The 16,881-nt window shown below is 41.6% G+C and overlaps 1 protein-coding gene and 1 pseudogene across 1 annotated transcript in view; one reads left to right on the top strand and one right to left on the bottom strand.

Annotated features, from left to right (window-relative positions):
* The window catches only part of LOC107523687 (zinc finger protein 709-like), a 114,317-nt gene that overhangs the window by 32,199 nt on the left and 65,237 nt on the right, over positions 1 to 16,881 (top strand). The window lies entirely within an intron of this gene.
* LOC103128266 (heterogeneous nuclear ribonucleoprotein A1-like) lies at positions 13,526 to 14,638 on the bottom strand (annotated as a pseudogene).

Here is a 16,881-nt window from a genome sequence, read left to right as displayed (position 1 = left end):
TGCTGTCAATTCCAGTGGAGGGAATGGGGGGACAACTCAGGGAACAACGAGAAATACCCTATTATAATTTTATAAATCAATATTAAAATTGAAAAAATACTAGATAAGTAATAAAATTGAAAAATATTTCAGGAGAAAAATGAAAAGAGAGGGAAGTTATAGATACATATCTTTGGAGTGGGAGGAGGGGTGATATAGAAATAAACATTTGTGGGAGTCATGTGGTAGCACACCGTGTTAAGTGCACCTGGCGCAAAGCGAATCATTGGAGTAAGGATCCTAGTTTGAGCCCCCAGCTCCACACCTGCAAGGAGGAGTCAAAAGAATTGAAGCAGTTCTATAGGTGTCTATCTTTCTCTCCCCTCTCTGCCTTCCACTCCTCGCCATTTCTCTCTGTCCTATCCAACAACAATGACATTCTTGTCACACATTTCTGTCTAAGTATCTGCCACATTATTGAGAAGCACACTCAAATCATATTTAAAATCAAAATCATATTTAAAACATTAAAATGATAGGGCAGAAGGTAGATAGCATAAAGGTTGTGCAAAGACACTCATGCCTGAGGGTCCAAAGCCTCAGGTTCAATCCCCCCCACCACCAGAAACCAGAGATAAACAGTGCACTTGTTGAAAAATAAAACAAAAAAGATCAGTACTTTTAGCCATTATGGTGAATCCTTAAAGAAATACAGATTGGAATGTCATGTTATCCAGCAATTCCACTAGGAGGCATAGACCCAATAGATGGAACAGCACTGATTCAGAGGGATATGCATAACCCCAGGGTCATAGTGGTCATATTCACAATATCAAAAACCTAGAAACAAACTAAATGCCCTTTGACAGATGACTGGGAAAAAATGTAATGGGGCACATACTCAATAAAGTATTATTCAGCAATAAAACATGATATTGTGTCCACTGGGATGAAGTGGATAGAACTGGAGGTTTTATTTAGCGAAGCAAGTAAGGTGAACAACTTCAGAATGGTTTCACTCATATGTGGAATAGAGAGACTAGAGAATACAAATGTAAATAAAAGTCAACCTATATTTAAGAATGGGAGAACTGTAGTTGTTATCTATGGGCGTGGCAATAGGGACACCAACCTTTGGTGATGAGAGTGGTGAAAAAGAAGTAAATAGAGGGGTTTGACTTACGGAGGTGGAGCTACGAGCAGCAGATCGCTTTCTATCCTCTCCTCTCCTCACCTCTCCTCTCCTCTCCCGGATCAACTAGAAATACCAAAGGAGACCATCCGGACCGAAACAAGACAGGACTAGAATGACCACAGGAACCCAGTAAATCACCCGTGAGTACAAACACGCATGGTTGGTGACAGAGAGGAGAGAGGGGCCTAAGGAGAGATTAAGTGACTGCTAACAGTTCAACACTTTATCAGTGGAGACACCACCTCCAGTCTGCTCCACAACAAGGGGACAGCTGAAGGGAGGAAAGGACTCCCCAGAGACTCACCAAGTGCAGCTCTGAGTCTCCATTGCTACTACTCTCAGAATCTGGAGCAGCAGCAGGGAGGGACACCAGGGGACAGAGATATAGCCAGTAAACTCAGGAGAAGACCTATACCTCCCTGGCATAGCTGAGGGGCTGTGAAAGTCTCTTTGCATAACCACTGGATTATCTCTGCCACACCCTGCTTTATCTCTTGGTCAGGAGTCAGTGATTAAGCTAAGAAGCCTATTGATAGTTTAAAAGCCCTCAGTCTCCCATAGCCTACAGGGAAGAAAAAAAAGAGGCTTTTACACCACTGAGCTCCAACTCAGGGATTGAAAAAACTGTTAACTTCCACCAAGGTAAAACCTTTAATTAAATTACTTAGACACAAGTCAATCCAGGAAATATTGATCAATAATTTGAAAAGTACTGATAAAGGGAACTCATAACATAATATATAAAATGGTTAAAACAACAAGAAAAAATATTGGAGACTCGAACCAGGACAAGAATCCAGCTAAAAGTCCTCCAGAGGGTGAAGCACAAAACAATGAGTTCAACATCCAAACATTACCTAAGGAAATAATAACAGGAGTGAGTAAAGAATTTGAAAAAATTGTAATCAGAAATGCAGGAACAACAAATGAGAATATGGAAGAAAATTCTAATAATCTCATGGTTATTAGAGAGCTGAAAGCTGAAATCGCTGAGCTAAGAAGGCAACTAGCTGAACAAGCTAAAACAGTATCAGAGCAGGGCAACAAAATAGATGAACTCCAGAAAGCAGTAGAGGGCAGAGAGAATAGAATCTATGAGGCTGAAGACAGAATGAGCAAGATTGAGGATGAATTAGAGACAACTAAAAAAGAAGTAAGAGATCTCAAAAAGAGATTAAGAGATGCTGAAAACAACAACAAAGTCCTATGGGATGACTTCAAAAGAAACAATATACGCATTATTGGCTTACCAGAGGAAGAAAGAGAAGGAGAGGAAGAAAGCATTCTCCAGGCCATAATAGCTGAAAATTTCTCCAGTCTAGACAACACCAAAGACATAAAGATTCAAGAAGCCCAGAGGGTCCCAAACAGAATTAACCCAGACCTAAAGACACCAAGACATGTCATACTTAGAATGGAAAGGAATAAGGATAAAGAAAGGATCCTCAAGGCTGCAAGAGAAAAACAAAGAGTCACCTACAAAGGAAAACCCATAAGATTAGCAGCAGACTTCTCCATACAAACACTACAGGCCAGAAGAGAATGGCAAGATATCTATCGAGTGCTCAATGAGAAAGGCTTTCAGCCAAGAATACTATATCCTGCTAGATTGTCATTCACACTAGATGGAAGCATCAAAACCTTCTCAGATAAGCAACAGTTGAAGGAAGCAACCATCACCAAGCCTGCCCTGAAAGAAGTTCTGAAAGGTCTCCTATAAACAACCAGACCACCACAAATAGGATATATATCAAAACACTCTAAAACTCTACAAGAATGGCATTAAATTATCTTCAATATTTGATATCAATAAATGTCAATGGCCTGAATTCACCTATTAAAAGACACAGAGTAGGAAGATGGATCAGAAAACACAACCCAACAATATGTTGTCTACAGGAAACTCACCTAACGCAACAAGACAAACACAGACTTAAAGTGAAAGGATGGAAAACTATCATTCAAGCCAATGGCCCACAAAAAAGGGCAGGAACAGCTATTCTCATATCTGACATGATAGACTTTAAAATAGATAAGATTAAAAAAGATAGGAATGGACACTACTTAATGCTCAGAGGATCAGTCAATCAAGAGGACTTAACAATTATTAATATCTATGCACCCAATGAGAAGCCATCTAAATACATCAAACTTCTACTGAAAGAGCTACAGCAATATATTAACAGTAACACAATCATAGTAGGGGACTTCAACACCCCACTCTCTCAACTTGACAGATCATCCAGGAAGAAAATCAGTAAAGACATAAGGGAGCTAAATGAACAGATAGATAAACTAGAACTATTGGACATTTTCAGAGTCATTCATCCCAAGAAACTGGAATACACATTTTACTCAAATCCCATGGATCATTCTCAAGGATAGACCATATGTTAGGCCACAAAGACAGCATCAGCCAATTCAAGAGCACTGAAATCATCCCAAGCATCTTCTCAGACCACAGTGGAATTAAACTAACACTTAACAATCAACAAAAGATTAGTAACAGTGCCAAAATGTGGAAGCTCAACAGTACACTTCTTAATAACTTCTGGGTCAAAGAGGAAATCAAGGAAGAAATCAAAATGTTTCGAGAGTTCAATGAAAATGAAGATGCAAGCTATCAAAATATTTGGGACACAGCTAAAGCAGTCCTAAGAGGGAAGTTCATAGCTATACAAGCACACATTAAGAAACAAGAAAAGGCACAAATAAACAGCCTGATTGCACATCTTAAAGACCTAGAAGAAGAACAACAAAGAAATCCTAAAGCAACCAGAAGGACAGAAATTACTAAATTTAGGGCAGAAATAAATAATATTGAGAATAGGAAAACCATACAAAAGATGAATGAAAGTAAATGTTGGTTCTTCGAAAGAGTAAACAAAATCGACAAACCTTTAGCCAGACTCACAAAACAAAAAAGGGAGAAGACCCAAATAAATCGGATAGTAAATGAAAGAGGAGAAATCACAACAGACACTGCAGAAATTCAACATATCATGCAAGGCTTCTATGAACAACTATATGCCACCAAGCATATAGAGAACCTGGAAGAAATGAATGATTTCCTAGATACCTACCAACTTCCAAAACTAAGTAAAGAGGAAGTGGATAACATGAACAGGCCCATCACAGCTAATGAAATTGAAACAGTTATCAAAAATCTTCCCAAAAATAAAAGTCCTGGACCAGATGGTTTTACAAATGAATTCTACAAAACCTTCAAAGAAGAACTAATACCTCTACTTTTAAAAGTCTTCCAGAAGATTGAAGACACTGGAATACTCCCTGCCAGCTTCTATGAAGCCAACATCACCCTGATACCAAAAGCAGAAAGGGACACAACCAAAAAAGAAAACTACAGACCAATATCTCTGATGAACATAGATGTGAAAATATTGAACAAAATTCTAGCCAACTGGATACAGCAGTATATCAAAAAGATTGTTCATCATGACCAAGTGGGGTTTATCCCAGGCATGCAAGGTTGGTTTAATATACGTAAATCAATCAATGTGATCCACCACATCAACAAAAGCAAGACCAAAAACCACATGGTCATATCAATAGATGCAGAGAAAGCCTTTGACAAAATACAACATCCCTTTATGATCAAAACACTACAAAAAATAGGAATAGATGGAAAATTCCTGAAGATAGTGGAGTCTATATATAGCAAACCTACAGCCAATATCATACTCAATGGTGAAAAACTGGAAGCATTTCCCCTCAGATCAGGTACTAGAAAGGGCTGCCCACTAACACCATTACTATTCAACATAGTGTTGGAAGTTCTTGCCATAGCAATCAGGCAGGAGCAAGGAATTCAAGGCATACAGATTGGAAGAGAAGAAGTCAAACTCTCCTTATTTGCAGATGACATGATAGTATACATGGAAAAACCTAAGGAATCCAGCAAGAAGCTTTTGGAAATCATCAGGCAATACAGTAATGTATCAGGCTATAAAATTAACATTCAAAAGTCAGTGGCATTCCTCTATGCAAACACTAAGTTAGAAGAAATTGAAATCCAGAAATCAATTCCTTTTTCTATAGCAACAAAAACAATAAAATATCTAGGAGTAAACCTAACCAAAGAAGTGAAAGACTTGTATACTGAAAATTATGAGTCACTACTCAAAGAAATTGAAAAAGACAAAAAGAAGTGGAAAGATATTCCATGTTCATGGGTTGGAAGAATTAACATCATCAAAATGAATATTACCCAGAGCCATCTACAAATTTAATGCTATCCCCATCAAGATCCCAAGCACATTTTTTAGGAGAATAGAAAAAATGCTACAAATGTTTAGCTGGAACCAGAAAAGACCTAGAATTGCCAAAATAATCTTGAGAAAAAAGAACAGAACCGCAGGCATCACACTGCCAGATCTCAAACTGTATTATAGGGCCATTGTCATCAAAACTGCTTGGTACTTGAACATGAACAGACACACTGACCAGTGGAATAGAATTGAGAGCCCAGAAATGAGGCCCCACACCTATGGACACCTATCTAATCTTTGACAAAGGGGCCCAGACTATTCAATGGGGAAAGCAGAGTCTCTTCAACAAATGGTGTTAGAAACAATGGGTTGAAACATGCAGAAGAATGAAACTGAATCACTGTATTTCACCAAATACAAAAGTAAATTCCAAGTGGATCAAGGACTTGGATGTTAGACCAGAAACTATCAGATACTTAGAGGAAAATATTGGAAGAACTTTTTTCCGCATAAATTTTAAAGACATTTTCAATGAAACGAATCCAATTACAAGGAAGACTAAGGCAAGTATAAACCTATGGGACTACATCAAATTAAAAAGCTTCACAACAAAAGAAACTACTACCCAAACCAAGAGACCCCTCACAGAATGGGAGAAGATCTTTACATGCCATACATCAGATAAGAGTTTAATAACCAACATATATAAAGAGCTTGCCAGACTCAACAACACGACAACAAATAACCCCATCCAAAAATGGGGGGAGGACTTGGACAGAATATTCACCACAGAAGAGATCCACAAGGCTGAGAAACACATGAAAAAATTCTCCAAGTCTCTGTCAGAGAAATGCAAATCATGACAACAATGAGATATCACTTCACTCCTGTGAGAATGTCATACATCAGAAAAGGGAACAGCAACAAATGCTGGAGAGGGTGTGGGGTCAAAGGAACCCTCCTGCACTGCTGGTGGGAATGTCAATTGGTCCAACCTCTGTGGAGAACTGTCTGGAGAACTCTCAGAAGGCTAGAAATGGACCTACCCTATGACCCTTCAATTCCCCTCCTGGGGATATATTCTAAGGAACCCAACACATCCATCCAAAAAGATCTGTGTACACATATGTTCTTGGCAGCACAATTTGTAATAGCCAAAACCTGGAAGCAACCCAGGTGTCCAACAACAGATGAGTGACTGAGCAAATTGTGGTATATATACACAACGGAATACTACTCAGCTGTCAAAAATGGTGACTTCACCGTTTTCAGCCGATCTTGGATGGACCTTGAAAAAATCATGTTGAGTGAAATAAGTCAGAAACAGAAGGATGAATATGGATGATCTCACTCTCAGGCAGAAGTTGAAAAACAAGATTAGAAAAGAAAACACAAGTGGAACCTGAAATGGAATTGGAGTATTACACCAAAGTAAAAGACTCTGGGGTGTGTGGGTGGGGAGAATACAGGTCCATTAAGGATGATAAATGACATAGTGGGGGTTGTATTGTTAAATGGGAATTTGGGGAATGTTATGCATGTACAAACTATTGTATTTACTGTTGAATGTAAAACATTAATTCCCCAATAAAGAAATAAATTATTTAAAAAAAAGAAGAAGAACTGAAGGACTGCATTTCTACAGCCAAAAAAAAAAAAAAAAAGTAAATAGAGGCCAGAAGGATGCTTATTGAACACACATGTTGCAATGTGCAAGCACCTGGGTTTGGATCCCTGGCCCCCACCTGTTGGGGGACTGTGGTGAAGCAGGTGCAGGTGTCTCTCTCTCTGTCTCCCCCTTTCCTCTTGATTTCTGGCTGTCTCTAATAAATAATTAAATAAATACAATACAATTAAAATAAGTAAATACATTTAAAGATATATCAAACGTAATGCTCCACAATATAATCTTTTTTAAATTTCTTTAGTGGGGAATTAATGTTTTACATTCGACAGTAAGTACAATAGTTCATAAATGCAGAACCTTTCCCAGTTTTCCACATAATGATACAACCCCCACTAGGTCCTCTTTCATCCCTTTTGGACTGGTATTCTCCTTTTCACCAAACCCAGAGTCTTTTACTTTGGTGCATTATGCCAAATATAATCTTTTGGTTTTGGTTGAACATAAAAACACTATAGTTGAGAGTCGGGCGGTAGCACAGTGGATTAAGCACATGTGGTGCAAAGAGTCAAGGACCAGCATAAGGATCCCGGTTCGATCCCCTGGCTCCCCACCTGCAGGGGAGTTAGCTTTAAAGGTAGGTGGTAAAGCAGGTCTGCAGGTGTCTATCTTTCTCTTCCCCTCTGTCTTCCCCTTCTCTCTCCATATCTCTCTCCCCTATCCAACAATGATGACAACTAGAATAACTACAACAATAAAACAACAAGGGTAACAAAAGGGAATAAATAAATAAATAAATATTAAAAAAAGAAAATGCCCTTAGAAAACACTACTGTGCTAGATTAAGTTCCTTCACAATAGTTTAAGGGTCCTATTTTTAATTCTCAATAGAATTTATGTGATTTTCATAAGTTTTTTCCTCATTAGATCATCTGTTATTATTATTTAGTTAATTTTATTTATTTACTTAACCAGAGTAATGCCTATCTCTGGCTTATGGTAGGGTGGGGGAAACCTAGGACTTCGGAGCCTCAGGAATGAATCTCTTTACATACTCATCATGCTATCTACCCCAGCCAAAAATATCTGGTTTTGATCTGCTGTTAGTTTGTGGGGCTGTTTCTGTGTTGGAGGGATCTGAGTATTATCCAATCAGGAGAGGAGGCGTGTTGTTGACAAGTGCTTCATCTACTCATATATTAAGCTATTGGAAATGTAAACTCCATTCCCATCTATACTGGTGGTGGTGGTGAAAGAAAACAAGCCAGGAAGTAAAGCACACCAGTGACCCCACTCCTGTGGTCCTCACTTACTTCTCAGCTCACCCTCGCTTTACTGCCATTTGGACTTGGAGAGAGTCTTCAGGGAGCCCCGAGCCTGGACAGCCAATGGTGAGTGCAGTTCACCTGGACCGAGATGGGGAGAACTGTACCTGAGAGCTGCTGCTCTGCTGTGGGAAGCAGCCACGTGGCAGGGCGCTCCTCCCCCAGCATTCCACCTGGGCTGCAGTCCCCCTGGACCTCAGCCTCCTGGTGCATCACAAGGGTCCTGGGTTCAGTGTACTCCTTGGGCAGGGAGTGGGAAGCACCATTCATGTTCCAAAACTTTTCCCTGCCTGGCAGAAGCTGTGGAGTCCCACGTTCAGGTTGTAGTGGGGGACCAAGAGGAAGACGACAGAGGTCCCACCATAAAGTTCCACTGCTGTGGTTATAAGCTGATTTCTACATGAGGAATCACCATAGAATCAGTCATGTTTCAGGGAGGCAAGCACTTACTGAGACAAATCAGAGAGAAAAGACGCAAATAAATACACGATTCAGATATATCCTCCCAAGACAAAGAGAGAGGGGAGTATTGAATTGTCTGGTCTTCTTTCACTGTAGATTCAGTGGCATTCCAAGGGGATTAACTTCAGCCTTTGTCTCCTGGTGTGCACATCTGCATGTCTTTTATTTATTTAATTTCTTTTTTGTCAGAACACTGATCACCTTTGGCTGACAGTGGTAGGGGAGATTGGAACCTAGGACTTTGGAGCCTCAGGCATTAAGAATCTCTTTGCATAACCATTATGCTATCTACCCTCTGCACTTACCTCCACTATGGATCCACTGCACCTGAAAGCCATTTTTTTCATTTTTGTTGCCCTTGTTGCAGTTACCATTGTTATTGTTGTCATAGCTGTTGTTGTTGTTGGATAGGACAGAGAGAAATTGAGAGAGGGAGGGAAGACAGAGTGGGAGAGAACAATAGACAAGACACCTTCAGACCTGCTTCACCCCCTGAGGAATCGAACTGGGATCCTTCTGTGTGTTCTTGTGCTTTGTGTCATGTGCTCTTAATCTGCTGCACTGCCTGCCAACCCCTCCCACCCCCCAACTGCTTCTTATGGCTGTAGCAGTCAGGTGGAAAAAGAGATATGGGTTTGGTTATGCAAAAAGACTCTTGTGCCTGAGGATCAAAAATCCCAGGTTCCATCTCCAGCATCACCATAAGCCACAGGTGAGAAGTGCTCTGGTCTCATTCTCTGAGTATCTCTCTCTTGTTAATGTGAAAAAGATAGCATGACACAATGCAGGAGTTTGTACATAGCTGGCCTTCCTGCAGACTTCCTACTAGGTGAGGTAGTAGTTGCTAGTGTTCTTGAAGGGTTTTTCCCTAAATAGCACCATAATACAGCCTCATCTATATTAGTTTGCCAGTAATTTGACAGTGTTTTGCATTATTATATTATTTCAGACTCTGCAGGCCCTAACTTCATACCTACCATGTTTCCTATCTCTCTAACTTGTTTAAATTCCATGCTTAGTGTGTGAATAACATAGTTTCTTTGCTTTTGCTTTTTTACCAGAGCACTGCTCCATTCTCAGTTATGGTGCTGAAGATTGAACTTGAGACCAGCATGCCTCTGGTGTGAACACCTCTTATATAAATCACTGTGCCAGGGTCAGGTTGAGCACATATGTTTCATTTTTGAAAATGCTAGTAATTTTTTTAAAGTATATTCCAAGGGACCATGACATTGCTAATTTTTGCCTGAGCCTGTCAGCTAATAGGCAGGTAGGCTAAAGGTATTGATTGTCTGGGGAGATGCTGTCAGAGTTGGAAAAAGAACTAGAACCATTTACTGAAGACACCCTCCTTCTTCCGTGGAATACTTTGAGTCCCCTTATCAAAAATTAGGATTTGGGGGTTTATTCCTGTGATTTCAATTTTTTTTCACTGGCCTTTGTACCTATTTTTATTCCTTTACCAGTGTGTTTTCATAATGATGGCCTTATAATTTAGTTTGAGATCTGGGAATGTTTCCTTTCCTCAAGATTGCTTTGGTGATTCTAGGTGTTTTCCGGTTCCAGATAAATGATTGTAATTTTTGCTCTATTCCCTTCAAGAAGCTTTGTGGAATTTTGATGGGTATCACATTAAATCTGTATATGACTCTGCAGAGAATATTCATTTTGATGGTATTAATTCTTTGAGTCCAAGAGCATGGGATATCTTTCCATTTATTTGGATCATTTTCTACTTCTTTGAATAACAGCTTATAGTTTTCTGTATATTAGTCTTTAACTTCTTTGGTCAGGTTTATTCCTAGTTAACTGATTGATTTTGCTGTGATAGTGTATGGGAGTGATTTTTGGATAGCTTCCTCTTCTCAGTGTGTGTATAAGGAATGCCACTGGTTTTTGTAAAGTGATTATGTAACCTGAACCCTTGCTATATTGCCTAGTGATTTCCTGAAGCTGTCTCATGGATTCCTTTTTTTTTTTTTTCTCACCCACCCACCCCAGAGTCTTTTACTTTGGTGTGATATGCCAATTCCATTTCAGGTTCTACTTGTGTTTTCTTTTCTGATCTTGTTTTTCAACTTCGGCCTGAAAGTGAGATCATCCCATATTCATCCTTCTGTTTATGACTTATTTCACTCAACATGATGTTTTCAAGGTCCATCCAAGATCAGCTGAAAATGGTGAAGTCACAGCTGAGTAGTATTCCATTGTGTATATATACCACAACTTGCTCAGCCACTCATCTGTTGTTGGACACCTGGGTTGCTTCCAGGTTTTGCCTATTACAAATTGTGCTGCCAAGAACATATGTGTACACAGATCTTTTTGGATGGATATGTTGGGTTCCTTAGGATATATCCCCAGGAGAGGAATTGAAGGATCATAGGGTAGGTCCATTTCTAGCCTTGTGAGAGTTCTCCAGACTGTTCTCCACAGAGGTTGGACCAATTCCCACCAGCAGTGCAGGAGGGTTCCTTTGACCCCACATCCTCTCCAGCATTTGCTGCAGTTACCTTTTCTGATGTGTGACATTCTCACAGGAGTGAAGTGATATCTCATTGTTGTCTTTATTTGCATTTCTCTGACAATCAGAGACTTGGAGCATTTTTTCATGTGTTTCTCAGCCTTTTGGATCTCTTCTATGGTGACTATTCTGTCCATGTCCTCCTCCCCCCATTTTTGGATGGGGTTATTTGTCTTGTTGTTGAGTTTGGCAAGCTCTCTATATATTGTTGGTTATTAAACTCTTGTCTGATATATGGCATGTAAAAATCTCCCGTTCTGTGAGGGGTCTCTTGATTTGGGTAGTGGTTTCTTTTGCTGTGAAGCAGCTTTTTAATTTGATGTAGTCCCATAGGTTTATATTTGCCTTAGTATTCTTTGCAATTGGATTTGTTTCACTGAAGATGTCTTTAAAATTTATGTGGAAAAGCGTTCTGCCAATATTTTCCTCTAAGTATCTGATATTTCTGGTCTAACATCCAAGTCCTTGATCCACTTGGAATTTACTTTTGTATTTGGTGAAATACACTGATTCAGTTTCATTCTTCTGCATGTTTCAACCCACTGTTTCCAACACCATTTGTTGAAGAGACTCTGCTTTCCCCTATAATAGTCTGAGGCCTTTTGTCAAAGATTAGATGTCCCAAAAGTCCAGTATCCACACCTTGAGCTGTTTCCACCACTTTGACACTTGGAGCGATGTTTGTGCAGTAGAGGGCCCAGCAATATGTCATCGGAATCTGGGAGAAATTCAGGTGCAATACCTACTTCCACACAAGGACAGTGGAAGCCCAGAAAGGTCACGTGACTTCAAGTTCTCCTAAATTGGTCCACACATGCCAGGATTGTTATTTTATTTTTTTATATATTTAACATTTTTCCTTTTGTTGCACTTGTAGTTTTTCACTATTGTAGTTATTATTATTGATGTTGTCATTGCTAGATAGGACAGAAAGACCTGAAGGGAAAAGGGGATGACAGTGGGGGGGCAGTGCAACCCATCAGTGTTTTCTGGAGTCCCTCCTTGCCAGATCCCTGCCCCACTAGGGAAAGAGATACAGGCTGGGAGTATGGATTCACCTGTCTGCTGGGAAATTGTGCAGACACAGTCACATCTGCCATGTTGTCCCCTCAGGCTATTGCTAGTTCCACGAGAGTTGGGATATTCTCGGAGCACCTGTTCCTCCATGTTGTGCCCTCAGGGCATTGTCTATTCCCCACAATTGTTGTGGTGCTCTGGTTGATCCTCCCCCTTCCCATTCTCAGGAGAGTTGTTATCCTACCTTGGAGTGCTGTGGTTACTCCTCCCCTTCCCATTCTCGGGAGAGCTACTCCCATAAAAGCCCTTCTTCTGCACCTCGCTCTCTTGCTGGCTTCTTCACTTCGGTGTTTAGACACAGGAAAGGCTACTGAGTGAGGCGGCCATTTTTGCTACCTCCACGTGGCCCAACCTGTTTCTCTCTGACCCAACTCTGAGGTGCCAGCACAAATAAAGATTTCTGTTTCCTCTTCGCTCTGGATCTCCTGTCTCTCTTCTCCGTGGTGCAGCCTGACACCTGTCAACGCCCATATTCAGCAGGGAGCAATTCCAGAAACCAGACCTCCACTTTCTGCATCCCACAATGACCCTGGGTCCATACTCCCAGAGGGATAAAGACTAGGAAAGCTGTCAAGGGAGGGGATAGGATATAAAGTTCTGGGGGTGGGAATTGTGTGGAGTTGTTTTTCCTATGCTTTTTTCAGTGTTTCTTTTTTGAAAATAAAAATTTAAAAACAAGTTTTAGGGGGATGATGGTCTCCAGAAAATTGGGGCTTGCCTGATCCCAGGACACATGTGTTGAGTTTTTCATTGTTTTTTGTTTCTGAGATTTTGAGAGAGGAGGGATTCCACCACACTGCTCCACTCCAAGTGGAACTTTTCCTCCCTGTGGTGCTCCCGTGGGGTGCTCAGACCTGAAATCTCATATACAGTACAGCAAATGCTCTCCTGTGTGAGCCAGCTCTGTGTCTAGTGTTCATATTTATTTATATTCAGACAGTGTTTTTTTTTTATAAAGACACATTTATTCAGCCTCATGATCAGACCATTAGATTTACCAATAAACAGCATGGGTGAAAAAAAAAACTAAATTAAAACCCGTTGTTGGAATGCTTTACACTTTCCACAAAACAGAAACCAAAAATAACCTGCTAGACAATTAGTCACAAATACAGTCCTCCAAAGTTTTTTTCCCCATACACAAGAGTGTTGTCTAACACAAGTCTTCTTTGTAGCAGCTAGGCCCCACAACCACTGTGCTTGGCTGAGTTCACAAATCTGTCGCTTCTCTGGCTCTGCTCTCCTGCTAACCTTTGTTTCCTGGAGATTAAAACCTTCTGCCACTGCCATAGCTATTGCTGCTCTTGCAGCCACCGTATCCACATTGGTTTCATGATTTGGCAAAATACTGGCCTCCACCACCATAGGGAACAGAGCTTCGGCCTCCAAAGTTTCCTCCTTTCATAGGGCCAGTTTGAGGACTGGTTATTGTAATTGCCAAAAACATTGTAGCTTCTGCCACCTCCAAAATTACTTCCATCATTGCCAAATCCATTGTAGCCATCCCCACTGCCCCCACCTCGGCCACCACCTCAGCTGCCAACAAAGCAACCTTGACCACTAAAGTCTCCTCCTTGGCCAAAGTTGTCACTGCCACCAAAGCCACCTCCACGGCCACCACCAATTTTCCAGAACCACTTTGTCCTCTGTGGCTGGACGAGGCTCTAGCCATGTCTTGCTGTGATAAGGCTTTCCTTGCTTCACAGGTGTGGCCACTCACTGTATGGTATTTCTGAATGACAGACTTGTTGAAAGAATCATGGTCATCAAAGGTTACAGAAGCAAAGCCTCTCCTTTTGCCACTGCCCCGGTCAGTCATGATTTCAGTAACTTCAATTTTCCCATAGTGTTCAAAATAGTCTCTTAGATGGTGTTCTTCAGTGTGTTCTTTTTCCTCCCCACAAAAATCTTTTTCACAGTTTTGTGGGCACCAGGTCATTGAGAATCTTCTCTGGAGATGGCTGTCTTTGCTTCCACGACTCTCCCATCCACCCTGTGTGTCCTCGCATTCATGGAAGCAACCATCTCCTCCATGGTGGCATATGTGACAAAACTAAAACCCCTGGAGTGCTTGGTGTTTGAGTCTCATAACCACACAGTCTGTGAGAGCTCCCCACTGCTCAGAATGGCCTCTCCGACTGTCATCGGTTGTTTCAAAGCTCAAGTCCCAATGAAGAGCTTCCACAGCTGTTCTGGCTCTTTGGGAGAATCAGATTTCGACATGGTGGCAACAGAGACAAGCTCAGGATGCTCACTCGGTAACATCCACAAGCAGAAAGCAGTGATGTAGCCGAAGTCTGTATCTCAGTGTTTATAGGAGCATATCCCTTTGGATGCCAGATTTCCTCTCTCTGGGAATGCAGATGTCAGCAATCTCAGGATGTCAAAATTTAGACAACCTCCTGCCTCCCCAAGCCCACATTATTGTCAGAGGGCCCTGCTTACCTGAGGCTTCCAGTGCAGAGCAGCTCACAGGCTCTCTTCAGAGCCTGTTAGAGATGGAAGTCCTGGAGAAGTGCTTCTGCTGATTCTGGGGACAGACCAGCGGCTCTCCACAGTGAGCAGCCATTGACACAGCTCTAGATATGTGGGCCAGTGGACTCCACCCAGAAGGCGTGGAGCTGCCCCAGGGGTGGGTGGGCAGGGTCAGCATAAATTATTGGCATCAAGAAATTTCTGGCGCAAGGACCCAGGTTCAAGCCCCTGGTTCCCACCTGCATGGGTAAAACTTTCAAGTGGTGAAGCTGTTCTGCAGGTGTCTCTCTGTCTCTCTCCCTCTCTCTCTCACCCTTTCCCTCTCTATTTCTGGCTGTCTCTAGCGAAGAAGTAAAGCTAATAATAATAATTTTTAAAAAAGGAAAACAAAACATTTCTGCTCCTCCACTGGTCCCTTTATGACACTTTATTCTATGTTGTTCTTTTTTTTTTTTATAGGAGCACTTATTGGCTTTCACTTGGAGTGGTACAAGTGATTGACCTTCAACCCGTGATGTCTCTGGCTTACAATTTTTTCTTTAACAAGTGTGTTACTTCCAAGCACCAGGCTCTGCATTTAACAAGAGGGCTATTAGCTGGGGTGGGGGGTGGTAAGACAGCATAATTGTTAAGCAAAAAGACTCTCATGCCTGAGGCTCCAAAGTGCCAGGTTCAGGGGGTTGGGCAGTGGTGGTGTTGTTTTCGACAGGCTTGCTTCACGGGCAGGTAACAAACAACCAGGGACTCATGGTTGAGCTGTACACAGTATCTCTTTATTCATGCAGGATGCAGCGCAATCTATACCAAGCTAAAACTAAAAACTACAATCTTGTCCTTATAAATATACTAGCCCAGTAGGGTGGGAACAGGATGCGATGCAGAAAGGGTGGAGAGAAAAGTGACTGGTGAAAATGAGGGTATGACAAGGAGAGGGGGCAGATCAGGCAAGAATTCTACCACTGAACCACCAATGCCCTGGAGGGAGGGTAGTGCTTGTTAACAGAGGTTATGTAAATAGAATACAGTGTTATGTAAATAGAATGCAGGGGGAATTAAACCAAATGAAACAGAAGGGTTTTTATTTTATTTTATTCCCTTTTGTTGCCCTTGTTGTTTTATTGTTGTAGTTATTATTGTTGTTGTCGTTGTTGGATAGGACAGAGAGAAATGGAGACAGGAGGGGAAGACAGAGAGGAGGAGAGAAAGATAGACACCTGCAGACCTGCTTGACCACCTGTGAAGTGACTGCCCTGCAGGTGGGGAGCCGGGGTTTGAACCAGGATCCTTATGTCGGTCCTTGTGCTTTGCGCCACCAGCGCTTAACCCGCTGCACTACAGCCCGACTCCCAGAAGGGGTTTTTAAAAGCAGAATTAGAAGCATACCAACACGGTGGTGCAGTGGGTTAAGCGCATGTGGTGCAAAGCGCAGGGACCAGCGTAAGGATCCCAGTTCGAGCCCCCGGCTCCCCACCTGCAGGGGGGGGTCGCTTCACAGGCGGTGAAGCAGGTCTGCAGGTGTCTATCTTTCTCTCCCCCTCTCTGTCTTCCCTTTCTCTCTCCATTTCTCTCTGTCCTATCCAACAACAAACGAAATCAACAATGGCAATGATAGCCACAGCTATCAAGGGCAACAAAAGGGGGAAAAAATGGCCTCCAGGAGCAGTGGATTCATGGTGCAGGCACCTAGCCCAGCAATAACCCTGGAGGAAGAGGAAAAAAAGTGCCAGGTTCAATCTCCTGTACCACCAGAAGCCAAAGATGAGCAGTGTTTTAGTAAAACAAAGAAATATATAAATACAATGGGAAGGGAAGAGACCATGATTGTTATTTATGCAAAGAAACTCTAATGACTTAATCTCCAAATCTCAGGTTTAATCCTTTGCTCCAGCATCATCAAGCTGAGCAGTGCTCTTGTTAAGTTTTTTTTCTGACTGTACCATTACAAAGACAAACTGAGGCCAACTAACTTGTACCCACACAGACTGACAGGA

The sequence above is a fragment of the Erinaceus europaeus genome, chromosome 13, assembly GCF_950295315.1.
Source record: "Erinaceus europaeus chromosome 13, mEriEur2.1, whole genome shotgun sequence".
NCBI classification, from domain to species: domain Eukaryota; kingdom Metazoa; phylum Chordata; class Mammalia; order Eulipotyphla; family Erinaceidae; genus Erinaceus; species Erinaceus europaeus.
Note: the sequence above shows the minus strand (reverse complement) of the source record. Positions and strands in the feature narration are given on the sequence as shown.